Here is a 27,934-nt window from a genome sequence, read left to right as displayed (position 1 = left end):
TATCCAGGGACAGCAGGCAGATATTCTTGACTGATGGGTGACGGCACCGACGGAGCCCCGGTACGGACAATTTTAGAGTGATTGCACTCTAAGAACTTGGAAAGTTCTAGTAGGCCGCACCGCGCATGCGCGAGTGCCTTCCCGCCCGACAGAGGCGCGCGGTCCCCAGTTAGGATAAGCCAGCTAAGAAGCCAACCCGGGGAGGAGGGTGGGACGCAAGAATATCTGCCTGCTGTCCCTGGATAACACCTGTTACGGTAAGTAACTGTGCTTTATCCCAGGACAAGCAGGCAGCATATTCTTGACTGATGGGTGACCTCCAAGCTAACAAAAAGAGGGATGGAGGAAAGGTTGGCCATTAGGAAAACAAATTTTGCAAAACAGATTGGCCGAAGTGTCCATCCCGTCTGGAGAAAGCATCCAGACAATAGTGAGATGTAAAAGTATGAACTGAGGACCAAGTAGCAGCTTTGCAGATTTCCTCAATAGGAGTGGAATGGAGGAAAGCTACAGATGCTGCCATAGCTCGAACTCTATGGGCCGTGACAGAACCTTCCAGTGTCAGTCCGGTCTGAGCATAACAGAATGAAATGCACGCTGCCAGCCAATTAGACAACGTACATTTAGAAACAGGACGTCCCAATTTATTCGGATCAAAGGACAGAAAGAGTTGGGAAGCTGATCTGTGGGGCTTAGTACGCTCTAAATAGTAAGCTAGAGCCCTCTTACAGTCCAAAGTATGTAGAGCCTGTTCTCCAGAATGAGAGTGAGGTTTCGGAAAGAAGACAGGCAGAACAATGGATTGGTTGAGATGGAATTCAGAGACAACCTTAGGGAGAAACTTTGGATGTGTATGCAGAACCACCTTGTCATGATGAAAGACTGTAAACGGTGGATCAGCAACTAGTGCATGTAGCTCACTGACCCTCCTGGCAGAGGTAAGAGCAATAAGAAAAAGTACCTTCCAAGTAAGAAACTTGAAAGGAGCGGTAGCCAAAGGTTCAAATGGAGGCTTCATTAAAGCGGAAAGAACCACATTGAGATCCCAGACCACAGGAGGGGCTTTGAGAGGTGGTTTTATATTGAAAAGACCCCGCATGAATCTGGACACCAAGGGATGAGCCGAGAGAATTTTTCCCTGGACTGGCTCATGAAAAGCAGCAATAGCACTGAGGTGGACTCTGATGGAAGTAGACTTGAGGCCAGAGTCAGACAAAGAAAGAAGATAATCTAACAAGGTCTCCACTGCAAGGGAAGTGGGATCATGATGATGAAGAAGACACCAGGAAGAAAATCGTGTCCACTTCTGATGGTAACATTGCAGAGTGGCCGGTTTTCTGGAGGCATCCAGAATGGAACGAATGGGCTGAGACAAAAGAGTACCATGAGAAGTCAGCCCGAGAGAAACCAAGCTGTCAGGTGCAGAGACGGAAGGTTGGGATGCAGAAGGGTCTCCTGATGTTGCGTAAGCAGAGAAGGAAACAGTGGAAGAAGAAAAGGCTCCCTGGAGCTGAGTTGAAGTAGAAGGGAGAACCAATGTTGCCTGGGCCACCGTGGAGCAATCAGAATCATGGTGGCTCGTTCCCTCTTGAGCTTGAACAAGGTTCTTAACTTGAGAGGCAGAGGAGGGAAAGCGTACAGGAACAGATTGGACCAATCGAGGAGAAATGCATCCGCTGCCAGACGGTGAGGAGAGTAGAGTCTGGAGCAGAAGAGGGGCAGCTGGTGATTGTGGGGAGCTGCAAAGAGGTCTATCTGAGGAGTGCCCCATTGAGCGAAGATGGACTGTAGAGTTAAAGGATCGAGTGTCCACTCGTGAGGCTGGAGAATTCTGCTGAGCTTGTCCGCTAAGGCAGTGTTTTTCAACCGCTGTTCCGCGGCACACTAGTGTGCCGCGAGATGTTGCCTGGTGTGCCGCAGGGCCGCCATCAGGGCAGTACTACCAGTCCTGCATTCAGGGGCCCGGAGCTGACAGGGGGCCCGAGGCAGGGGCGCCAGTAGCTCGCCAAGGCAAAGTGAGTCGGTCACCCAGGACTCACTTTGTCTTGGCGATCTAATCTATCGAGCCGATAAGTCTTCTTCTCCCCGACGTCAATTCTGCAGTCGGAGAGGAAGTTCGGGCCAGCCAATCGCTGCCTGGCTGGGCAGAACTTCCTCTCCGATTGCAGAATTGACGTCAGGGAGAGCATGCGTCATCGTCGGCTTTGGGGCCTGTTATCCATTGGTGGGTCCTGTTCCCCGATGGCAGCGGCAGTGGCAGTGGCTTGGGGAACGGCAGGGAGAAAGAAAGAAAGGGGGCAGGCAGGGAAACAGAAGGAAAGAAGAGAAACAGAAAAAAAGAAAGAAAGGTCAGGGAGAGAGGAAGAAAAAGTTGGGGGAGGGAATGAGGTGTGGAGGAGAGAAAGCATACAGGCTGATAGAAGGGAAGAAAGATTGGATGCACAGTCAGAAGAAGAAAGTGCAACCAGAAATCACCAGACAAGGTAGGAAAAATGATTTTATTTTAAATTTAGCAAAGTGGAGGCAGTATTACCACAGTTTTCAAAGGAATTTGCCCAAATAACTTAATAGTTAACTGGGTAAATTCCCAGAGATGAAAACTTCCCTTCACTTACTATGCACAGTTCTGAATTTATATCTGCTGTCTATATTTTACAATATGGTCACCTTCTACTAAACCGCAATAGTGGTTTTTAGCGCAGGGAGCCTATGAGTGTCAAGAGCAGCGCTGGGCATTCAGCGCAGCTCCCTGCGCTAAAAACTTCTATTGTGGTTTAGTAAAAAGGATGGAGGGTATATTTGTCTATTTTTGTATGCTATAAAAACCAAATACAGAGAGAGACTGAGAGCTGTTGACGAAGAGCTACGTGTGTGTCTTTCTTCGATTCCAGCCAGAATATCAGCTTTGTGTTCAGCCAAACAGGCCCAGGTTTCGCACTGAATAAAGTATTTTATAATTTTTCACTATTCTGTTTACTTAATATTTCATAATAAAGTAATTATAAAATACTTTCTTTGTGTTTATTTGATTCCTATTCAAGAGAATTACTTTATATATAGTCAATATAGGCACAGAGTTAAATTTTTTAACATTTTCTAATGGTGGTGTGCCTCGTGATTTTTTTCATGAAACAAGTGTGCCTTTGCCCAAAAAAGGTTGAAAAGCACTGCGCTAAGGAATTCTGTTCTCCCTGAATGTAGATAGCTTTCAGAAATAGTTGGTGATTTGTTGCCCAAGCCCAAATCTTCTGGGCTTGCTGGCACAAGAGGCGAGAGCCTGTCCCACCCTGCTTGTTGATGTAGTACATTGCAACTTGATTGTCTGTGCACAACAGGAGGACTTGAGGAAAGAGAAGATGTTGGAAGGCCTTGAGGGCATAAAACATCGCTCTGAGTTCCAGGAAATTGATGTGATGTTTCATTTCCTGGGCTGTCCAAAGACCTTGAGTTTGGAATTCGTTCAAATGAGCTCCCCAGGCATAAGGGGAGGCGTCAGTGGTGATGACAAGTTGATGAGGAGGAAGATGGAACAGAAGACCTCTGGAGAGATTTGAGGATATCAACCACCATTGTAGAGACTGACGAAGAGATGATGTCACAGATATGTGTCGTGAGCAAGGATCCGTCGCTTGGGACCACTGGGTAGCTAGGGTCCATTGAGGAGTGTGCAGGTGAAGACGTGCGAAGGGTGTGACATGGACTGTGGAGGCCATGTGACCCAAGAGTATCATCATTTGCTTGGCAGAGATGGAACGTTGAGGAAGTACCTGCTGACATAGAGATTGAAGAGTGTGAAGACGGTTGGACGGCAGGAATGCTCTCATGAGGACTGTGTCCAGCACCGCTCCAATGAATTGAAGTCTCTGAGAGGGGATGAGATGAGATTTGGGTAGATTGATCTCGAACCCCAGAAGTTGTAGAAACAGGATGGTTTGGTTGGTGGCCAGGAGTACTGTTTGAGATGAATTGGCCTTGATTAACCAATCGTCCAAATAAGGAAACACCTGAAGGTGGTGGGAATGTAGAAAGGCAGCCACCACAATCAGACATTTGGTGAACACTCTCGGAGAGGAGGCAAGACCGAAGGGCAGCACCTTGTATTGATAATGACAATGATTGATCATGAAGCGGAGGTACTGTCTGGAGGCCAGATTGACGGGTACATGAGTGTATGCTTCTTTGAGATCGAGGGAGCATAGCCAGTCGTCTTGATGGAGAAGAGGATAAAGAGTTGCCAGAGAAAGCATCTTGAATTTCTCCTTGACCAAGCATTTGTTGAGATCGCAAAGATCTAGGATGGGTCTGAGATCCCCTGTTTTTTTGGGGACCAGAAAATAACGGGAGTAGAATCCCTGCCCCTTCTGATCTAGAGGAACTTCCTCTATGGCGTATAGGAGGAGGAGGGATTGAACCTCCTGAAGAAGGAGAGAAGACTGAGAGGTGTTCAAAGCAGACTCTCTTGGCAGACTTTGTGCAGGACGTGTCTGAAAGTTGAGAGAGTAGCCGTGGCGGATGATGTTGAGGACCCACTGATCCGATGTGATGTTCTCCCAACGGCTGATGTAACATGAAAGACGTCCTCCTATGGGTCGAGGGAGAAGAGCAGATGGTTGAATACTGGCTATGCTTTGGAGAACCGGTCGGGCAGCATAGCGGCGCTGGTAGGCGGATTGTTGGCGAAAAGGCCGAGCAGGTGGAGTCTTTTTCTTAGTCTTCAGGAGAGTGTCCCACCGAGTCTCATGGGCAGACAGCTTTTGTGTAGTGGAATCCATGGACTCTCCGAAGAGCTCGTCACCTAAGCAGGGAGCATTCGCTAGGCGGTCTTGATGATTTACATCGAGCTCTGAGACTCTGAGCCATGCCAACCGACGCATGGCAACAGACATAGCCGTGGCCCTAGAAGTCAATTCAAAAGTGTCATAAATTGACCGAACTAGGAACTTACGTAACTGGAGAAAAGAGGAAGAGCAGGCATGAAAAGCAGATTTCTTGCGGTCAGGGAGGTATTTTTCAAAAGCAGCCATGTGTTGAATGAGGTGCTTTAAATAAAATGAAAAATGAAAAGCATAGTTTCCTGACCTATTGGCTAACATGGCATTTTGATATAAACGTTTGCCAAATTTGTCCATTGACTTTCCTTCTCTGCCAGGAGGGACTGAGGCATACACACTAGCTCCCGCTGATTTCTTTAGTGTGGATTCCACCAAAAGAGACTCATGCGGGAGCTGAGGTTTGTCAAAACCAGGAATGGGTATAACCCTGTATAATGAGTCCAGTTTACGAGGAGCTCCTGGTACAGTCAGGGGAGTCTCTAAATTTTTATAAAAAGTCTCTCGTAAGATGTCATGGAGAGGAAGTTTGAGAAATTCCCTTGGAGGCTGGTCAAAGTCCAGAGCATCAAGGAATGCCTTAGATTTCTTAGACTCAGCCTCCAAGGGAATAGAAAGAGATTCACACATCTCTTTTAAGAAAGAGGTAAAGGATGTGGAATCTTGTTTAGAAGAGGGATCTGCAATAAGGTGATCCTCTTCGTCAGAGGAACACTCGCCCTCAGACAGAAAAGGGTCTTCAGAGTCGCCCCACAAATCAGGATCCCTAATATGAGAGCCACGGTCTCGAGATTCCGGAGTGGAGGGTTCCAGGTGTCGGGTTTTGCGCGCCGACTTACCCGACCTCATAGATACGGTATCGGGAGATGTGACATGTTGCATCGGCATCGAAGTCTGCACCGCCTGGTGCTGAGCTCTCGGTTCCGGAGCTAAAATTGGCATCGAAGTCGATGAAGCAGTGTGGACCGGTACCGACAAAGTGGATGCCGATAAAAGAGGGCACTCCACTGTTGGTACCGGTGGCTCAGACCGGACCGGGACTGGAAGGTTCGGTGTCAAAAGTGCGGGAAGGAGTTGTTGTAACTGCTCCTTAAGTTGCACTTGCAGGACAGCAGCAATCCGCTCGTCCAGCGAAGGCACCGGTACCGCCTTTTTCTTCTGCGGTACCTGTGGTGCCGCTCTACACTCCGAGGATGAGGAACCCGATGTCGAGGGGCTCACCTTGATAGGAGCGGAGCGCTTCCGTGGGCGCCTCGAGGCCGGCAGGATTGGACTCGCTGCTACTGAGACGCTCCAACGGGGAAGGCTTCTTAGCCGGCTTACCTGCAGGGTGCGACGCCGGCGCAGTATCGCGCGGTGTCGATGAAGTAGGTGCCGACTGAGACGGGGCCGATGTCGGTGCCGGTGCTGCGGAATCAGACATCTCGGCGCCAAATAATAACCGCTGTTGGATTTGGCGGTTTTTAAGAGTTCTCTTTTTTAAAGTCGCACAGCGGGTGCAGGTAGATGCTCGATGGTCAGAACCAAGACACTGCAGACACCAGTTGTACGGGTCTGTGAGTGAAATTGGTCGAGCGCACCGCTGGCACTTCTTAAACCCGGGTTGAGGGGGCATGAAGGTAAAAACGGCTTCTGCCAAATCGAAGGCCGAGGCCTCGATGGTGGCAACAGGCCCCGCCGGGGCGAAACCGAAAAAAACGAAAAGAAAACACAATTCGTTTTTTTTGTTTTTTTTTTAACAAAGAAAAGAAAAGAAAATGAAGGAAACAATGTTTCCGACGAAGTTTACGCGAGCGAGAAGGCGAAAAGAACAAAAGTTTTCAACAGCCGTTGAAACATGCGTCTTCTTAGCTCCGCGGAAACTAAGAAACTGGGGACCGCGCACCTCTGTCGGGCGGGAAGGCACTCGCGCGTGCGCGGTGCGGCCTACTAGAACTTTCCAAGTTCTTAGAGTGCAATCATTCTAAAATTGTCCGTACCGGGGCTCCGTCGGTGCCGTCACCCATCAGTCAAAAATATGCTGCCTGCTTGTCCTGGGATAAAATATACATTCAATGTGGAACTGTCCATTACCACTGCAAAAAATCAAATGCCTACATAAGTCTTGATTCTGCAATCCTATAATTTGACACAGCAATAGAACATATGTAGAAGAGTTCATAATCAAAAAATATATTTTGACAAGTCCACAATGAAAACATATTGAAGAAAGTCCTTATTTGCTAAGAAGGGTCTGATAGAGCTCTATTTCAGAAACTTCAAGTCCTTCCTCAGGAACCCGCTAAAACTTATAAAAATCACATGCTGCACAATGGTTGATCAGGAGAGGGGAATACCATCAATAACTGGGAATCAGTTAATCTAGTATGTAGCTGTTGATAACAATAGTGGTCATGAATATGTATTTTTTGCACTTCCAGATGTTAAAGTGTTACCCAATATAATGGTTATAAAAAAGATATTCATATACCCCCACCCCCACCAAAAAAAAACCTTGACAAATATATTTATGCTGCATAAAAAATCAAAGACTCTTGCAGAACCAACCCACCTGAGTACCTGAGTGGAATCATCAAAATTCCCAGAGTCCTAGGAGTTAAAAATAATTTCATTCCAGCCTCAGGCATCAGGGAATCTAGCTCACAGAACAGCAATTTTTGTACAATCCCATCTATTTTTATGGATACTTTTTAACATTTTAAAAACCTTTCCTGTTTTTTATACTATTACAATATAATCCCTTGGTCCAGTATGGTACAAACTAGAGAGCTGAACGGGGACGACGGGAATCCCGCGGGTTCCCCCTTCGGGTCACGGGGATCCCGTGGGGACGCCCCTAGGGTCACGGGGATCCCGTGGGGACGCCTCCGAGGGTTGCGGGGTTCCTGCGGGGCTGGATGTACTCAGTCGCGCGGCTCTTCTTCTCCCTACCTTCTCTGCTTGCAGCACAGAGCCGAACGGAAGTCTTCCCGACGTCACCGCTGACGTCGGAGGGGAGGGAGGGCTTAAACAAAGCCCTCCCTCCCTCCGACGTCAGCGCTGACATGGGGAAGATTTCCGTTTGGCTCTGTGCTGCAGGCAGTGCAGGTAATGAAGAGAATAGCCTCGTGGTTCGAGTGGCTACCAAGGGAGGGGGGCGGTCTGCCCCGCCCCGCCACACCCCGCCCCGGTTGCAGCACAGCCGGCCAGGTCCCCTTACTTTTGTGGCACTTCCCCGACCGACCGACAACAGCCCCGGTCCGACAATCCTCCCTGCCCTGTAGCCGCGAATCTAAATTATCTTCTTACAGCAGCTGTAATAAGGTAATTTAGATTCGCAGTTAAGGGCAGGGAGGTTTGTCGGACCGGGGCTGTTGTCGGTCAGTCGGGGAAGTGCCACAAAAGTAAGGGGACCTGGCCGGCTGTGCTGCACCCGGGGCGGTAGAGAAGGAGGGGGGAGAAGGACGCTGAAAGGCCATGGGGAAGACGGGAGGGGGGGGAAGGACTCTGAAAGCACTTAAAGACAGAGGAGGGAGAAGGACGCTGAAAGCACATGGGGAATACAAAGGGGTGGAGAAGGACGCTGAAAGGCCATGGGAAGGGCGGGGGGGAAGGACTCTGAAAGCACTTGTGGAAGACAGAGGGGGAGAAGGATGCTGAAAGCACATGGGGAAGACGGGGGGGTGGAGAAGGACGCTGAAAGGCCATGGGGAAGACAGAGAGGGAGGACGCTGAAAGGACATGGGGAAGCAGAGGGGGGAGAAGGACATTGAAAGCACATGTGGAAGACAGAGGGGGGAGAAGGACGCTGACAGGACATGAGGAAGATGGGGGGAGAAGGACGCTGAAAGGAAATGGGGAAGAGAGAGTAGGGAGAAGACGCTGGCAGGGAAGAAGACAGATGCCAGACTATGGGGGGAGTGGAGAGAAGAAGATGGGTGCCAGACCAATTTGGAAGGGGGAAGAAAGGGAGAGGCACAGTAACAGAGCAAATGGAAGATGCAGAAGGAAGAGAGACAGTGGATGGAAGGAATTGAATGAGAACATGAGGAAAGCAGAAACCAGGCAACAAAGGTAGGAAAATAATTATATTTCTTTTTTTTTATTTTGCTTCAGGATAAAGTAGTATATTAGTTATGTTGATAAAAATTTATAGCAACAACTGGTGAAGGAACAAACAATACTTTAAATACCTTTTTAAGCTTCAGTGGCGCTCAGAGTCCAAGATGGAGTAAAAAACCTCAATGTGGGGTACAGAACCCCTAAAGAGCGTTTTTTGTAGAATCTATCATTGCACCATTAAAAGTGAAAAGGTAATGAAAGTGCTTGTTTAAAAAACATTCTTAAATTGTTATGTCCATATAGTGAAATAGTTCTTCAATATGTGAATAAATTCAAAAAACGTGAGTTCATAAAGAACTTATCTTGAATGTTCAATTAGCGTTGACCCGGCGAGGTTCTGACGCGTTTCGCCAACCCTGGCTGCTTCAGAGAACCCGCTAACTTGCTAGTGAACCGCTGCTTAAAATGTATCCTAAAGCAATATAACAAAGACAAAAAATGATGCGTTTGTGTAAACGTTAAACATAATGTTACAGCGAAACAGCTAATACTCAAAATCTAGACGCTGTCGGCAGGGTACCTGGTTCAGAGGAACTTCTTTTACATTTCCTGTGACACGGGCGCTCAGCTGAGCACCCGGATTTAAATTACGTCGATGTGTCAATCAACTAATGGAGAAACGCCCACCACTCTACTTCTTTATTTAACCCTGTAGGAGCCACAGTTTGCCAGTGAAATATCCATCTTTGTTCATGTTTCCATAACCAGGCTTGTGCATTACCTCCCCTATCTAGATGAGCCACTTCTAGAACAACAAACCGGAGGTCTTGTAACTGGTGTGAAGTCTCGTGCCAATGTTGCACTAGGGGGGCCCCCATATCGCCCCTCCTAATTTTGCTCAAGTGCTCAATAATGCGAGTTTTAATATTTCTGGTGGTATGCCCTATGTAAAACATTCTACATGGGCACATGATCATGTATACGACTCTCTGAGTATCGCAATCAGTGTGATGTTGAAGAACATGCATCTTGGGTAAACTAGGATGTTTGATGCACGTAGTTTCTAAAGCGTAAGAATTATTTTATGTTTGACACTGAGTTTTTTCTGCATATACAGGGCACCGCTATGGGAGCCACGATGGCCCCGTCACTGGCCTGTCTCTATGTATCGGATTTTGAAGAAACATATGTTTACACCTCTACTTATTCTCCTGAGATTTATGTGTGGAAACGGTACATAGATGACATTTTTTTAGTATGGACTAATACCCTGGAAGCGTTCCATCAATTTGTACAGTGGCTTAACTCATGCAATCCACACTTACAGTTTACTGCATCCACATCTTATACTCAGATTGCATTTCTTGATATTCAAATTTCTTTGCACCAAGGCTCATTTGAAACTTCAATTTATCGGAAGCAAACTGACAGAAATAACTTGCTTCATTACAATAGTTATCATCCGCGCCATCTGAGAGATAATTTACCTGTGGGCCAATTTTTGAGGCTGAGGAGATTATGCAGCAATAAAGCGGAGTATAAGGTCCGTGCTGGTGACATGCGGCAACGCTTTGTGGAACGGGGATACCCGCAAAGAGTAATCAAAAGGGCTTACAAGCGGGCTCTATATGCCCATCGCACGTATTTGTTACAGCCAAAATCTGACCATCCAGAAGCCCGCATGGTATGTACTCTACCGTACTCGTACAAAGCTTTTGGCATTAAGAAGATTATCAATGCACACTGGCATATTTTACAGGTTCACAAATGCCTTGAACAACCCCCGTTGTTTGCTTACTCCAGAGGCAGAAATTTACGTGATTATATGACGTCTTCTCATTTCGTCAGCACTCCAACTAATACCTTAGTGCAGTCTACAGGCCATTTTAAGTGTGGTCACTGCACTATCTGCTCTTACGCTTTAGAAACTACGTGCATCAAACATCCTAGTTTACCCAAGATGCATGTTCTTCAATATCACACTGATTGCGATACTCAGAGAGTCGTATACATGATCATGTGCCCATGTAGAATGTTTTACATAGGGCATACCACCAGAAATATTAAAACTCGTATTATTGAGCACTTGAGCAAAATTAGGAGGGGCGATATGGGGGCCCCCCTAGTGCAACATTGGCACGAGACTTCATAACAGTTACAAGACCTCCGGTTTGTTGTTCTAGAAGTGGCTCATCTAGATAGGGGAGGTAATGCACAAGCCTGGTTATGGAAACATGAACAAAGATGGATATTTCACTGGCAAACTGTGGCTCCTACAGGGTTAAATAAAGAAGTAGAGTGGTGGGCGTTTCTCCATTAGTTGATTGACACATCGACGTAATTTAAATCCGGGTGCTCAGCTGAGCGCCCGTGTCACAGGAAATGTAAAAGAAGTTCCTCTGAACCAGGTACCCTGCCGACAGCGTCTAGATTTTGAGTATTAGCTGTTTCGCTGTAACATTATGTTTAACGTTTACACAAACGTATCATTTTTTGTCTTTGTTATATTGCTTTAGGATACATTTTAAGCAGCGGTTCACTAGCAAGTTAGCGGGTTCTCTGAAGCAGCCAGGGTTGGCGAAACGCATCAGAACCTCGCCGGGTCAACGCTAATTGAACATTCAAGATAAGTTCTTTATGAACTCACGTTTTTTGAATTTATTCACATATTGAAGAACTATTTCACTATATGGACATAACAATTTAAGAATGTTTTTTAAACAAGCACTTTCATTACCTTTTCACTTTTAATGGTGCAATGATAGATTCTACAAAAAACGCTCTTTAGGGGTTCTGTACCCCACATTGAGGTTTTTTACTCCATCTTGGACTCTGAGCGCCACTGAAGCTTAAAAAGGTATTTAAAGTATTGTTTGTTCCTTCACCAGTTGTTGCTGTATTTATGTATTTTGGGAACAAACCCTAAGTTTGAATCTTCACCCAGTTGTGTGGATAAAAATTTATAAACATTAGAGGCTCTGGTAGAAACCCGTTTGCAAAGTATGTATTCTTCCCAATTAATATTTTCAAATTAATAAAGTCTTTTTGCTTATTTGTAAATGGGTTTCTACCAGAGCCTTTAATTCAGTAGCATAATTAAATGAAATAACTATTTCTGAAGTTTATAGGGACGGGTGGGGACGGAGGGGATTCCTCGCGGGGACGGGTGGGGACGGAGGGGATTCCTCACAGGGACGGGTGGGAACGGGTGGGATTCCTCACGGGGATGGGTGGGGACGGGTGAGACTTTGGTGGGGACGGGTGGGGACGGGTGGGATTTCTGTCCCCGCGCAACTCTCTAGTACAAACAAAAAATAGAATAGTGTTAGGATATAGATCTGTGAAGTTCACACAGACAAATGAATAAATAATAAATTGTGAATAAATGAGAGCCCTCAATTTTCTGTGCCCTTGTAAAGATCATTGTTCTCTCATTGGGAATTTATTTTGACCCTCCACAAAGAGTATGGTCATGGAAACATCAATGGGCTTCTCATACTGTGAATGTGCTCAAGAATGAAAAAATACACATTCAATGTGGAACTATCCATTAACACTACAAAAAATCAAATGTCTGCATAAGGCTTGATTATACAATCCTATAATTTGACACAGGAATAGAACATACAGTATGTAGAAGAGTTCATAATCAAAAAATATATTCGGATAAGTCCACAATTAATACATTTATCTGAAAAAAGTCCTTATTTGTTAAAACGGGTCTGTTAGAGCTCTATTTCAGAAACTTCAAGTCCTTCCTCAGGAATCCGCTGAAACTTAGAAAAATCACATGCTGCACAATGGTGGATCAGGAGAGGGGAATACCATCCTGGCCTATCTTCACAAAAAGAAAGAATGTGATGACATGGAAATCCATTCTGATATTGTAAAAAAAATTCTTATTAATGCACGTTCTGAAAACAAAAAGACATGCTGAATAGTATTAGTAAATAAAGCTATTCAGATAATGATATGCCATTCAATGCATTCATTCAAGCCCCAAGGCTTTACTGCTTGTAATTAAAAAAATCCAAAACTGTTTCCGGAGTTGTAGCCAGGTTTGTCTATTTCCCACAAATTCATCTGAACTTTTCTCAATAATGAGCCATCTTAAATCCGAAAGTGAATATCCCATAGTCACACAATTAGATTTGGTATTTAGTCAACCCTTGTGTTTAATCAAACGTGTCTGGATCATTCTGCTGGTATGTCCCATGTAAATCATGGAACAGGGGCATATGATCACTAAGACAAAGCTCTCAAAATAGATGGAACTTCAGCTGTTTGATCATTTAAAAAAACCAAATTGATCTGTAAGCTGCAAATAAATCTCACAATATTCCGCTGTGCTGTAAAAGGATTACATTTGGAGGAAGGAACAAATTAAAGACCTTTATTTAAAACAGTCTGTTTGTTACCCAAAGATAACCCTGAGATGTATGTATTAATTAAGAGCACTCTACACAAAACCCTGATTTATTATGACCTCAATAAGTTTCAGACTTGGATAAAATGGTCTATGTTCTCACTTTTACAGACATAGCCACTGATATAGCCAGGAGTATAAGATAACACTGTCACATTTTACAAGTTCATAAGGATTTTCAGGAGAAACCATGTACAGCTTACATACACCCCAGGAACATAGCAGATATAATTGTACATTCTACTTATTCATCAATACAATCTACAAGACAAAGACAACATGGAACTTATAATTCTTGTGATATGTGCCTTTTGACTTCATTTTATTCATCACGGATTAATTCTATTACCAAGAAATCTTATAAATTATGGGCAAAGATGGATTTTCATCTTGGGTGGTATATGTGACCATATGTCCCTGTTCCATGATTTACGTGGGACATACCAACAGAATGATCCAAACACATTTGATTGAACACAGGAGTTGACTGAATATCAAATCTCTGACTTCTCCCATGGTCCTTCATTGTGTGACTATGGGACATTCATTTTTGGATTTAAGATGGCTCATCATTGAGAAAATTTAGATGAATTTGTGAGAGACAGACAAACCCAGTTATAACTCTGGGAATAGTTTTGGATTTTTGAATTACAAGTGGTAAAACCTTGGGGCTTGAATGAATGCATTGAATGGCATACCATTATCTGAATACCTTTATTTACTAATACTATTCAGCATGTCTTTTTGTTTTCAGAATGTGCATCAATAAAGTTTTTTTATGTGTGTGACCTCCAAGCTAACCAGAATGGGATGGTGGGAGTGTTGGTAAATTAGGAGAATAATTGTTGTAAAACTGCTTGGCCGAAATGGCAATCCCATCTGGAGAAAGTATCCAGACAATAATGAGAGATGAATGTATGAACCAAGACCAAGTAGCAGCCTTGCAGATTTCCTCAATAGGAGTCAATCTGAGGAAAGCTACAGACGCTGCCATAGCTCTAACTCTATGGTCCGTGACTCAACCCTGCAGAGGGAGAAAAGCCTGAGCATAGCAGAAAGAGATGCAAGCAGCCATCCAGTTGGAGATGGTTCGCTTGGAAAAAGGATGCCCCAACTTATTCGGATCGAAGGAGATAAAAAGTTGAGGAGCAGTTCTATGAGGTTGAGTGCATTGCAAGTAGAAAGCCAAAGCATGTTTACAATCCAGAGTATGAAGAGCTGTTTCTCCAGGATGAGAATGAGGCTTTGGAAAAAACACTGGAAGTACAATGGATTGATTGAGATGAAATTCTGAAACCACTTTAGGTAAGAATTTAGGATGAGTACAGAGGACCGCCTTGTCATGATGGAATACTGTGAAAGGTGGATCTGCCACTAGAGCTTGTAGCTCACTGACCTATCTAGCAGAAGTAAGCGCAATGAGAAAAACTACTTTCCAAGTGAGATATTTAAGATGAGCCGAATCTATTGGTTCGAAAGGAGGCTTCATCAATTGAGCAAGAACAACATTGAGATCCCAAACCACTGGAGGCGGTTTGAGAGGTGGTTTGACATTGAAAAGTCCTTTCATAAACCTGGAAACCATAGGATGAGCAGACAGGGTTTTCCTTCGATAGGCTGATGACAAGCAGCAATGGATGTGGATTTGAGGCCAGATTGAATTAAGTGCAGCAGGTAGTCCAAAACCGAAGACAAGGAGGTAGATTGCGGCTCCTTGTGATAAATAGTACATCAAGCAGAGAATCTATTCCATTTCTGCGGGTAACACTGTCTAGTAGAAGGCTTCATGGAAGCCTCTAGAATGTCCTGTACAGATTGAGAGAACTGTGGAGTGGCAGTTAGGTTGAGAGGTACCAAGCTGTTAGGTGTAGAGACTGCAGGTTGGGATGAAGCAGAGACCCCTGACTCTGTGTAAGCAGAGAGGGAAATACTGGTAGAAGTAGAGGCTCCCTGGTGCTGAGTTGAAGTAGAAGGGAGTATCATGGTTGTCTGGGCCACCGAGCTCTCAGAATCATGGTGGCATGCTCCTGCTTGAGTTTGACAAGAGAATGGAGAATCAGAGGGAATGGAGGGAACGCATAGAGAAACTAATTCGCCCATTCCAGAAGCAAAGCATCTGCATCGAGGTGGTGAGGAGAGTATATCCTGCAGCAGAACTGAGACAGTTTGTTGTTGTGGGGTGATGCAAAGAGGTATATCTGAGGAGTTCCCCACTGAGCAAAAACGTGATGTAGAGGCGAGGAATTGAATGTCCATTCGGGAGGTTGTAGAAGACAACTCAATTTGTCCATCAGTTTTGCTCTCCTTGGATGTAGACAGCTCTCAGGAAGGTGTTGTGAAGGATTGCCCAATTCAAAAGCTTCAGAGCTTCCTGGCAAAGAGGGAGAGATCCTGTTCCTCCCTGCTTGTTTACATAATACATAGCAACTTGATTGTCCATTTGAATGAGGACTACTGTGTCGTGGAGAAGATGCTGAAAAGATTTGAGCATAGAAATCGCTGAGTTCAACAGATTGATATGACATTGATGATCTACGCTGGACCAGTGATCTTGAGTATGAGGAGACCATCAAGATGAGCCCCCCAAACGTATGTCAAGGAATCTGTCATGAGAATCTTCTGATGAGGGGGCGTGTGAAATAACAAACCTCTGGAAAGATTGGAAGAGAGCATCCACCAGTGGAGAGACTGTCTCAACGAAGGAGTCACTGTAATGTATTGAGAGAGTGGGTCGCAAGCTTGCTGCCACTGAGATGCCAGGGTCCACTGAGGAATTCGGAGATTAAGTCTGGCAAAAGGAGTCACGTGAACTGTAGAGGCCATGTGATTGAGAAGAACCATCATGTGTCTTGCCGAGACTGACGTGAGGGAAGACACTTGTTGACAAAGGTGAATGAGAGCATCTTGACGTTGTTGAGGCAGGAACGCTCTCAGTTGAACAGTGTCGAGGACGGCTCCAATAAACTTTAGAGTTTGGGAGGGGTATAGCTGGGACTCTGGAAAGTTGATTTCGAACCCAAGACTTTGGAGAAACGAGATATTCCATTGGGTTGCTACAATAACCCCTTGTTGCTACGAAGCTTTGATGAGCCAGTCGTCCAGATATGGAAAGACTTGAAGACCCTGCGTCCACAGGGCTGCAGCCACCACCACCAGGCATTTTGTGAAGACTCTGGGAGATGATACCAGCCCAAAAGGGAGGACTCTGTATTGGAGATGAAGATTCCCCACCCGAAATCTTAGAAATCTGCGAGAGGCTGGATGAATTGGAATATGAGTGTAAGCCTCTTTGAGATCTAGGGAGCATAACCAATCTTCTTGATCCATCGGGGGATACAGGGTTGGGAGAGAGAGCATCCAAAACTTTTCTTTGACAAGAAATTTGTTGAGAGCTCTGAGGTCCAGGATAGGTCACAAATCTCCGTCTTCTTTGGCACCAGAAAGTAACGGCAATAAAAACCCGTGCCTCGCTGGGCCAAGGGAACCTCTTCGACAGCATGGAGGCGAAGAGCCTGAGCCTCCTGAGGAAGAAGGGGAAGTTGCGACACATTGTAAGGAAACTCTTCAAATTCCACCAGATCTCCCTCTAAAAGAAATTGAAGCGAGTAACCCTGTCTGATGATGGCAAGAACCCAGAGATCTGATGTAATCTGCTCCCACTGTTGGTAAAAATTATGGAGGTGACCTGATGCATGAAGATTGATGTTATGCTCAGATTTAGATTGTCAAAAAGACTGTGCAGGCTTAGCTACAGCAGGAGTCTGGGTTTTTTGTTGACGCTGCTGCTGTGGCTGTTTCCTGGGTGGAGGCCTGGAATAAGCTGGAGTAGATTTCTGTGGATAACGATGTTGAGGTGGCGTATAAGGCTTAGTAGCTGGAGGCTTAGGCTTAGGTCGAATCAAAGAGGCAAATGACTGCTCATGCTTGGTGGCAGCCTCAATGGATTCGTCGAAGAGTTCATTACCTTGACAGGGTATATTGGCTAGGCGATCTTGAAAGTTAGGATCCATGTCCACAATCTGTAACCAAGCCAGACGTCGCATTGCCACAGAAAAAGCAGTGACTCGAGATGAAATTTCAAATGCATCATAAGTCGCTCGGAGCATAAACAGACGTATGGTGGAGCTGTTGAAACTCAGGCAACTGCTGCTCAGGTAAGTCTGAGAAGAAGTAGAGCATGGTCTTTATGCAGTACTTCAGATAAGAGGTGAATATGAAGTTGTAGTTCAAAATCATGTTTGCCATCCTGGAATTTTGACACAGATGGCATCCAGTTTTGTCCATTGTCCGTCCCTCTCTTCCTGGAGGGAAAGCTGCATAGACTTTGGTCGGATTACACTTTTTGAGAGATGATTCTACCACCAAAGATTGGTGAGACAATCGCGGCTTCTCAAACCCTTTATAAGGAACCGTACGGTAACAAGATTCCATTTTGGAGGGTATAGCCGGAATAGAATAAGGAGTCTCATGATTTCACAGGAAAGTTTGCTTTAAAACAGGTTCATGGGAAGTCTCTTAGTGTCCTTTGGGGGATGGAGCAATTCCATTTCAGCCAAATACTCAGGAGTATACTTAAACTCAAATTGTAGATCAATTTGAAGAGCCTTACTCATGTCAAATATGAATTTGGAAAACGATGTAGATTTCACAGATGAAGAACCCTCAGGAGGAGAAGTAGAGTGAGAGCGAAGTGCTGCAGAATAAGAAGGAGAAGCCTCCCTGGAGTACTGGGAAGGGATGTCTGTATCCAACGTAAGAGTCACAGAAGAAGCTCCACTGTGTGGTATATGCGGAGTCAGAGAGTGCTTATGTTTGAGAGGACATGATGGAGTGTGAGGGACTGAATGCCTCGACTCATGTCTCGTAGAAACTGGCGAACGAGGATCCCTCGTGGCATGCCTCGACAGAGGAGTCCGGGACCTTGATGAGCCTCGAAGTGGAGAAGAACGAGGCGTTAAAGGCTTCATGGTTCGATACCTATGCCCGGTTTTGGAGGGGGCCTCGAAGAACGAGGTATAGAAAACTCCATATACTTCCTTGGAGGCAGGTGCCTCGATGAAGAGGAATGCCTTGAATGAGACCTGGATCGAAGCTTGAGCACCACCTCTCGAGCAGGTTGAGTAGCTAGAGACCTGGACCTGGAAGGACAAGGCGAGGAGTCACTGGAGGACAAAGGTCGAGACCAAACAGGTTTAGCTCCTTGCACCTTGACAGAATGCTCAAACTGGCTCACAGAAAGCAGGGTCGAGGCAGGGGCAAGCTTATCAAACAGAGGTGTGAGCTGCCTGGTTAAAATGGCTTGCAGCATGTCCTCGAAGACAGGCACCGAGACCAATGACTCTGGTCTAGAAGGTGCAACAGTGCGCTCCACAGAGGACGACCTCGAAGAAGAGTATTCCCTGTTTTTGGAGGCATGCTTCATAGGAGGTCTCATAGAGGCTGGCACGACAGCACTCGTTGCCTGGACTGCCTGAGACTCAGCTGGAGGCTTCTTAGCTAGCATACCTGCAGAGGGAAGAGCAGACTTGCCTGAGGACGAAACCTTAGGAGGCGCAGCAGATGAGGCCTTCACCGACAAGGACGACTTGCTGGAGGTCAAGGACTTGGCCGACGAGGCCGCCACCGAGGTTGAGGCCTTTTCCATAGATGGCTCCATGGGACCAAAGAGCTGCTGAATCTGGACACGACGTCTCCAAAGAGCACTTTTCTGAAGGGTAGCACAGCGTGGGCACGACTTAGGGCAATGTTCGGGTCCCAAGCACTTAATACATCAACGGTGCAGGTCGGTGAGTGAAATCGCCCGATTGCTCTGGCTACACCTTTTAAATCCCATAACAAGCCAGGATATAGAAAAAAGTACGGCTGCAGCCAAACAAGGGTTGGTGGCAGGGGCTGAGCCCAAGCCCTGCCGGACGAGAACCAACGAAAAAAAGTAAAGTTCTTCTTTTTTTTTTATTAAGAGGCGCGCCGCACAGCGAATTACAAAAAGAAAAAATAAAGAAGAAAAGCCGCGGTGCGAGAAGGCACAACTTGAATTCGGGGCAAAGCTGAGAAAAAACGAGAACTGAGGTACCTCAGAGGAGACGCGCGACCTATGTTCAACGGGAAGGCACTCATACATGCGCAGTGCAACTCACAAACTTTCTGAAAATTCTTCAAGCAAGTCTGTTTGTAAGGCTGTCCACTTCGGGGCTCAGTGGATGACGTCACCCACATGTTGAGAATATGCTGCCTGCTTGTCCTGGGATAATGTATTTTTTGATTGTGAACTCTTTTATGTATACTATGTTCCATTGCTGTGTCAAATTACAGAATCGAGATTTTTGCAGATATTTGTGTTTATTTCAGTGTTAATGGACAGTTTCGCACTGAAATGTTTTGAGCATTCATTGTATGATGTTTCCGTGACCATACTCCTTGTGAAGGGTCAATAGAAAACACTGCAGTGAAAGAGCAGTGTTCTTTACAAAAGCACAGAAAACTGAGGGCTCTAATATATTCACAATTTATTATTTATTCATTTGTCTGTGTGGACATCATAGGTATATATACTAATGCTGTTCTATTTTGTTGCTTGTATATTGGAGCAGATGATTATATTGTAATATTTTCAACATTTTCCCCTTGTTTAGTGGGTTTACAATAGTGAAAATCCTGAATTCATAGTAACATAGTAAATAATACCAGATAAAGACTTGAATGGTCCCATTCAATGTGCCCAACAGTCGCACTCATTATCAATTAGTAAACCAATAATGAATGTGATATAAAATACTTGAACATTGACTTTCTTTGGCATTTCTGGGACATAGACTGTAGAAGTCCGCTTGGTATCAAGGTAAAACTAGTAATTTCTATCTCTAACCAAGTATTCTCTCAAACTCTTACAAAAAAATCCTATTTCAAAAATTCCATACCTGCCTTTTTTATTGTCTTCATATGTTTTGCCTTACTGAAGTCACTTTTAAAGGATCAGTATCACTTTCCATGAAGATATTAGGGCACTCACCGAAACTGCTTCTCTTTCTACCTAAAGGATCAAGGAGGTCATTTTAGAACAGTTGTGTGACATATACACGTGTAAATAGCAAAAACATGTAAATAGCAATTTTACAATGCCACTATTTACACATGTAGATACCAAGGGATTCATAGATTTTAAGAGGATTTGTTCTAGGCATGGGTCAGTATTCAAAGGGATATACAAATGTAAAGGGAAATTCTATAACAAGTCACTTACATTTATGGGCCAACTGTATATGTAAATGTACAAAATACTGACATTTAGGCACATATGTGTACATTTTCCTATGAAAATATAATTTGGGAGTCTAAGTCAGGGGTAGGCAATTCCAGGCCTCGAGAGCCACAGGCAGCTCAGATTTTAAGGATATCCACAATGAATATATATGAGATGAATTTGCATGCATTGCCTCCTTGAAATGCAAATCTATCTTATGCATATTTATTGTAGATATCCTGAAAACCTGGCCTATCTGTGGGTCTCGAGGACCGGAATTGCTTACCCCTGGTCTAAGTGGTATTCTACAGATAGGCATTCAAATGGCAGAGCATGTATTTGTAAGGGGGCATTTACATGAGTGGAACATGGAAGAGCCATAGGTAGAACAGACATTATAGCAGGCAACTTACAGAATACTGTAAATTACTAGCATGCCTGCTATATTTAAGCACCCTCATTTATACCAAAGTCTAAGGCAGGTATAAATAGGGGTGCCCAAATGTACATTACTATTCTATATATACATTTGGACACCAAAGTGACCACACCAGAATAGGCTCTCTTCCCCAATTATTGGGGCACCTAAATGGAGGCACCCTGTTGTAGAATTGCCCCCTTAGGGGGTAATTCTATAAAGACCACCCTAACATTTATATGCCAAATACATGAGTAAATGATTAGCATAAGAACATAAGACCTGCCATACTAGGACAGACTGCAGGTCCATCAAGCCCAGTATCCTATTTCCAACAGTGGCCAACCCAAGTTACAAGTACCTGGAAAGATCCTAAGAAGTAAAACATATTTTATACTGCATGTCCTAGAAATAAGCTGTGGATTTCCTCTAGTCCATCTTAATAATGGCTTATGGACTTTTGTTTTAAGAAATTATCCAAACATTTTTTGAATCCTGGTAAATAATACCTGGTAATTTAGGAACAAGCAGTTACACCAGTTAGTGATACTTGCTTGTTCCTAAATTATTGACACATATTAATCTTGTTACACTAGTATTCTGTGCAGAGAATTAGGCACTTACCTTACTACCTTCCTTTATAGAATATGGACCATGTACAGTAGGTGTCCTCTAGGCACTTAAATATAGGTACACATTATGGAAGGAAAAATTATGTTTTACCTGATAATTTATTTTCCTTGAATCATAGCAGATGAATCCAGAGACAAGTGGGTTATGACTGTCTATCAGCAGGTGGAGATGGAGGACAAATACTGAACTCTGATATAGAACAGTAAGCAGCCTGATCAGTCAGTATTTCAGATAACAAAGCAGAGAGGCCAGAACATGCTAACAGAATTCTCCTCCTTCCTCATAGAAAAGACGAACCAATCAAATATTGAACATAAACCTACAGAAAACCAGAACTTGTAGCAACAATTTTAAACAGATAATAGGTAGCTGAAATGGACTCGATCCTTAATGCAATTTTCACTTTAGAGACCACATTCCTCTTCTATGTGTCTCAAATAGTACAAACAGATCTGAACAACAAATTTCCAGATATCATAACAGAACCCATCGCACATCCAGAAGGTGCAAGGAGGGGAAAGCTCTACACATTACTCCCTCTTGAATGATAGAGGGAACAAAGGCTAATTTATGCAAAAGGCTGAGATAACTTTTGGCAGAAAGGAAGGTACAGTTCTAATAGTCACCCCAGTTTTCAAGAACAAAAGAAAGATATCTCTGCAGGACAAGGCTTGAAACTCGGAGATGCAACAAACTGAAGCAACTGTAATGAGAAAAAGTCTTCTATATGACCCTTGATAGTAGCTTTCTTCAAAGGCTCAAATGGAGACTTCTGAAGAGCCTGAAGGACCAGATTAAGATTCCAAGCAGGGCATAAAGTTCACAGAGGGGACTTAAGATAGTTGATTACTTTAAGAAAATGCACATTATCAGGGTAAGCAGCGAAGCATGAACATGCTACACCCCACCAACAGCAAGCAAAAGCAGCCACCTGAACCTATAGTCATCCAGATCCTTGTTAAAACAGTCCTGCAGAAAAATGACAAAATCTGAGGTAAAGATTGAGAAGATGAAAATAGTCTCAGAACCACACTTCAAGCACTCTCAAGACCTGAGCATAAGCCAAAGATATGGAATTCTTCTTGGCCTGCAGCAAAGTGGTAATCACTTCTTCCAGATATCCCTTCTTCCTTAGCTGCAACCTCTTATGAGCCAAGCTATAAGATCACAAGGGGATGGATTCTCCATGTAAACTGGACCCTGAGAGAGAAGATCTAGAAGCAGAGGAATCTGAAACAATTTGTCCACAAGTAGCTTAACAGATCCGCTTGCCATGATCTGTGTAGCCAATCTAGAGCTATCAATATCATCCACCATAATGAAGGAGGATTCTGTGAAGAACTCTCCCTATCACTGCCCACAAGAGAAAGACGTAGAGCAAGAATGACTCCAGTCACTGCTGCAGCAATGCATCTATCTCCTCTAAACTGGACTCTCTTCTTTTGCTGAGGAACCAAGGAATCTTTGCATAGCAGCTCAATGCTATCAAATCCAGAATGGGAAAGTACAGTTACTTACCGTAACAGTTGTTATCCTGGGACAGCAGCCAGATATTCTCACATGTAGGTGACATCATCCACGGAGCCCTGGAACAGGCAGCTTTAAAAGTGCATCGCCACTTTAAGAACTTGAGAAAGTTTGCGAACTGCCCACACCATGCATGCGCGAGTGCCTTCCCGCCTGACGTCGCTTGCGGCTCCTCAGTTCCATAAGCAAGCTAAGAAGCCAACCAGGGGAGGTGGGTGGATTGTGAGAATATCTGCCTGCTATCCCTGGATAACACCTGTTATTGTAAGTAACTGTGCTTTATCCCAGGACAAGCAGACAGCATATTCTCACATGTGGGACTCCCTAGCTTACTAGAATGGGATGGAGGGACTGTTGGCCATTAGGAAAATAAAGATGGAGGGAGTGTTGGCCATTAGGAAAATAAATTTTGTAATACTGCTTGGCCGAAGTGACCATACCATCTGGAATAAGATTCCAGACATTAGTGTGATGTGAATGTATGAACTGAGGACCAAGTAGCAGCTTTACAGATTTCATCAATAGAAGTGGAGCGTAAGAAAGCAACTGAAACTGCCATAGCTCAGACTTTGTGGGCTGTAACTCTACTCTCCAGTTGGAGCCTAGCCTGAGCATAACAGAAGGCTATACAAGCCGCCAACCATATAGAAATCATTCTCTTGGATACAGGACATCCCAACTTGTTAGAATCAAAGGAGATGAAAAGTTGAGAAGAAGTTCTATGTGGCTGAGTTTTCTGCAAGTAGTAAGCCAATGCTCTTTTGCAGTCTAGATGTGAAGAGCTGTCTCTCCAGGATGAGAATGAGGCTTAGGGAAAACCACTGGAAGTACAATAGATTGATTGAGATGAAATTCAATGATGACTTTAGGAAGGAACCTTGGATGGGTGTGAAGCACAACTTTGTCATGGTGGAATACTTTAAGGGTGGGCCCACCATTAGCGCTTGAAGCTCACTTACTCTTCGAGCAGAAGTAAGGGAGATGAGAAAAATTACTTTCCGAGTGAGGTATTTGAGATGAGCCATAGACATTGGTTCGAAAGGAGACTTCATTAGTCTAGCAAGAACCACATTAAGATCCCAAACCACTAGAGGTGATTTGAGAGGTGGTTTGACATTGAAAAGTCCTTTCATAAATCTGGATACAAGAGGATGAATAGTGAGAGGTTTTCCCTCAACTGATCTATGAAAAGCGTTTATAGCACTGAGATGAACTCTAATTGTTCTTGAGGCCTGAATTGGATAAATGTAGAAGGTAATCCAATACTTAAGATAGAAGTGGATTTAGCATCATGATGAAGGGTACACCACTGTCTGCCCTCTCTCTGCCTCTTCCATATGGCATTTGCTCTTTCTATGCCTCTTCCAGAAATTGTCTGCCTCTCCCTTCCATCTCTCCCTCCCCCCACCTCATGATGTGGCATCTGTCTTCTTCCCTTCCATCTCTCCCTCCCTCCCAGCAGATTTTAGCATCTCTCTCTCTCCTTTCCTCCCCTCAGATCTGGTATCTGTCTCTTTCCTCCTCCCAGGTCTGGTATCTGTCTCCTCCCCTTCCCCCCTGCTCTGGCATCTCTCTCTCCAATCCTTTCCTCCTGTTCTTCTTTCTCAATTTATTTTCTGCCTCTGAGGACTGAATAGTAAGAGAGAATTTAGACAATTTCCCTCTTTCATTGTGTCTACCTATAGCTTGTCGCCTCTTTCCCTCACCCCTTCCAGTATCTAACTCTATCCTCTTCCCCCAATCCAGCACATGCCCTTTTCTTTCTCTTCCCCACTTCATTCCAGCATCTGCTCCCTTCTTCACCCCCTTCCATTTAATGTCTGCCCCCCCACTGAGGCCGCACGAGGGAGATGCATGGGACGTGTCTGCTGCTGCAGCTGCCACCAGCTACCAAGGGTCTCGCACCCCAGGACCAAAGCTTGCCAGGTGCATCATTCCTCCAATTGTTTTAAAAAGTATTTCCCTGTAAATTCATTGAATGTCCCCTGGTCTTTCATCGGCCCTATTTAGTAACCATAAATCTGGGTGATATCAGGAGTTATATTCCACTGGATTTAGCATTGCTAACAACTAAAAACCTCAGCCTTTGCCTTATTGTTAAATGCAGAAAATACATTTATAATGTCAAATATAATAACTTATTTAAAGTAATTACATACTTTGGCCTAAGTGAAAAATGTATTCAAATAGTTCAAATTTTCTAAATGAAAACAGTAGGATAAAGTAAAATAAAAGTCTGCTTCCCCAAGGGTAGACATAAGAGGCCGGATCCAAGATGGATGCACACACCTGACTCCTGGAAGCTCTCTCTTGGGTTTTTCTTCTGGTTCCAGTTTTACTATACGACATGGTAGGAACCCCAAGTGCCACAAGCCCACCGCGTTCGGCTCGCTGGATAACTTTTTGAAGAGGCTTCAGAACGAGACAACGTTGGAAGGACATCTACTGGAGATGCCGGCTCAGAGCAGAGGCATGGTGGATCTCCCAGGGCTTGATACCACACTAAGCCCTGACTCTAGAGCTTCTCCTTCTCAGCCACAGATTGCCAGTTCTCTAGAGCGGGTTCAGGTTGTGCCAGGTGCGTTTGTGGCTGCTGTCCTGGACCTGGATTCTCCTCAAGTTGAGGAAGTTTCATCTAAGGCAGAGGTGCCCACACTTTTTTGGCTTGGGAGCTACTTTTAAAATGACCAAGTCAAAATGATCTACCAACAAGAAAATTTTAAAAAACACAAAGCACACTGTATGCAGAGAAAATGTTAATTATCATTTGTATTCGGGGTTTTTTTCAGAGGTCAAGGCAGATGACTTTAAAATATACAATGTCATCTCAGTAACAATTATACAAAAATAGACAAATATACCCCTTCCCCTTTTACTAAACCTCAATAGCGGTTTTTAGTGCAGGAAGCTGCGCTGAATGCCCCTCGCAGCTCCCGACACTCATAGGCTCATTGCACTAAAAACCACTATTGCGGTTTAGTAAAAGGGGGGCCACAGTGCAAAATATAGACAGCAGATATAAATTCTCAAAATGGACACATTTTGATCAATAAATTGAAAATAAGATCATTTTTTCTACCTTTTTGTCTGGTGATTTCATGAGTCTCTAGTTGCACTTCCTTCTTCTGTAAAACCAATTTTTCTTTCTTTCTGCCTTTATTTCTTTCTCTCTCCCCCTGCCTGCCTGTCTTTCTTTGTCTCTCCCCCTGCCCCCTTTCTTTCTTTCCCCCTGACCCCCCAAGCCATCGCACTGATTTCTCCACTTCACCGATTCTTTCCCTAACACCCCCCCCCCCCCCAAGCTACCATGCAGATTTCTCCCTGCTTCCCCGAGCCAGGCCTGGTGCGTACAAGCGCCGGGCCCACAAGCCTTCACCTCCAACGTCAATTCTAACGTCAGAGAGGAAATTCCAGGCCAGCCAGACGATTGGCTGGCCCAGAACTTCCTCTCCGACGTCAGAATTGACACCAGAGGTGAAGTCTTGTGCGTCCGGCGCTTGTACGCACCTGGCCTGGCTCAGGGAGGCAGGAACAAAAAGATTGCAAAGGCAGCACGATCAATTCACTTTGCCTTTGCGATCTACTGGTCGATCGCAATCGACCCACGTTGCCTTTGCGATCTACTGGTCTATCGCGATCAACCATTTGGGCACCCCTGATCTAAGGAATCTGTGAGTTTACTAACTACTGAGCAGGAGCAAAATCCCAATGGAGGTAGTCGGGAGGAGAGACAGACTAGTGAGCAATTCACAACTGTGCAAATGCAAAATTATTTCTTGACTAAACCCCCTGAAGTTACTCTTAATGTTTTATGGGACTTAGTGGCTAATTTGGGGAAACCTTTGTGCCCTCAAATTCAATGTCTGGAAGGAAGAATTAAAAAAACAAACAATAAAAGAATTAAAAGTTAAAATGGGATTTTTAAAAAAACCTTGGTTTGTTAATTATGATAAGGACTTAAGTGAATATGTCAAACTCAGGAAGTTATAATTAAGGATAATATGAACTTGAGGAGAAAGATAGAGATATTGGAGAATACCGCTTGAAATAATAATTTACGGTTCGTGAATTTTCCTCAGGTGTTTACAGTAACACCAAGGGAGATGTTGAAAAGATATTTCCTGGAAGTACTTTCAGTTCCAGAGGAATCAATTCCTTCTTTTTCTCTGGTTTATTATTTACCAATTAAAAGGCCACAAGAGCAACAAATTCCTAATCAAAATCAAAATGGAGAACAGTTAGATATTTCAACGATTTTGGAGACCTGTGATAGACCTCTGATAAAGGGGCAGCTAAATCCTCAACATTAGTGGTTTTGGTGGCACTTTTGCCAGATAAAATGTGGATTTTGAGAATGTTCTTCAAAAACAGACAGACTTTCTGGGTTTAAGATCCAGATATGCCCAGATGTTTCACGGGTACTCAAAAGCGAAGGCATCAGTTTTTGCTTTTGAAGCCAGGAGTTACCCTTATAGGAGGGAATTTCTATTTGAGATATCAATCTTTGAAATATGTATTTTCTGAACCTTCTCATCTAACTGCTTTTCTATCCATGAAACACCTTGAGGGATCACGAAATTTGAGCTCTTAAGGGATTAATAGTTTCTGTAACCAGGTGTCAGATGTTATAATTTCCTCTTTGGGGGTTTTTTTTTAGTTAATCTAGTAGTGCCTCTGTAATTTCTGCTTTATGTAATCTTGGATCTATTATTGTGGACTTGAGAGTGATTCGTTTATAATTTTCTTTATATTTTTGTTTCCTTGAAATGTATAAGACTATCAATCTTTTCTGTACAAGATTTATGCTTGATAATGTAATT

At 44.2% G+C, this 27,934-nt stretch overlaps 1 protein-coding gene across 3 annotated transcripts in view; it reads right to left on the bottom strand.

The window, feature by feature from the left end:
- Window positions 1-27,934, bottom strand: part of NOL4 (nucleolar protein 4) — a 664,456-nt gene that overhangs the window by 513,360 nt on the left and 123,162 nt on the right. The window contains exon 2 of one of the 3 annotated variants that reach the window (XM_033934884.1): window positions 20,214-20,326. The exons of the other annotated variants lie outside the window; for them this stretch is intronic. The gene's annotated coding sequence lies outside the window, so the exon portion shown is untranslated. The remainder of the gene's footprint in view (window positions 1-20,213; window positions 20,327-27,934) is intronic. 3 annotated transcript variants of the gene reach the window in all.

The sequence above is a fragment of the Geotrypetes seraphini genome, chromosome 2 (genome assembly GCF_902459505.1).
Source record: "Geotrypetes seraphini chromosome 2, aGeoSer1.1, whole genome shotgun sequence".
Taxonomy (NCBI): domain Eukaryota; kingdom Metazoa; phylum Chordata; class Amphibia; order Gymnophiona; family Dermophiidae; genus Geotrypetes; species Geotrypetes seraphini.
This window is presented reverse-complemented; position numbering and strand designations above follow the sequence as displayed.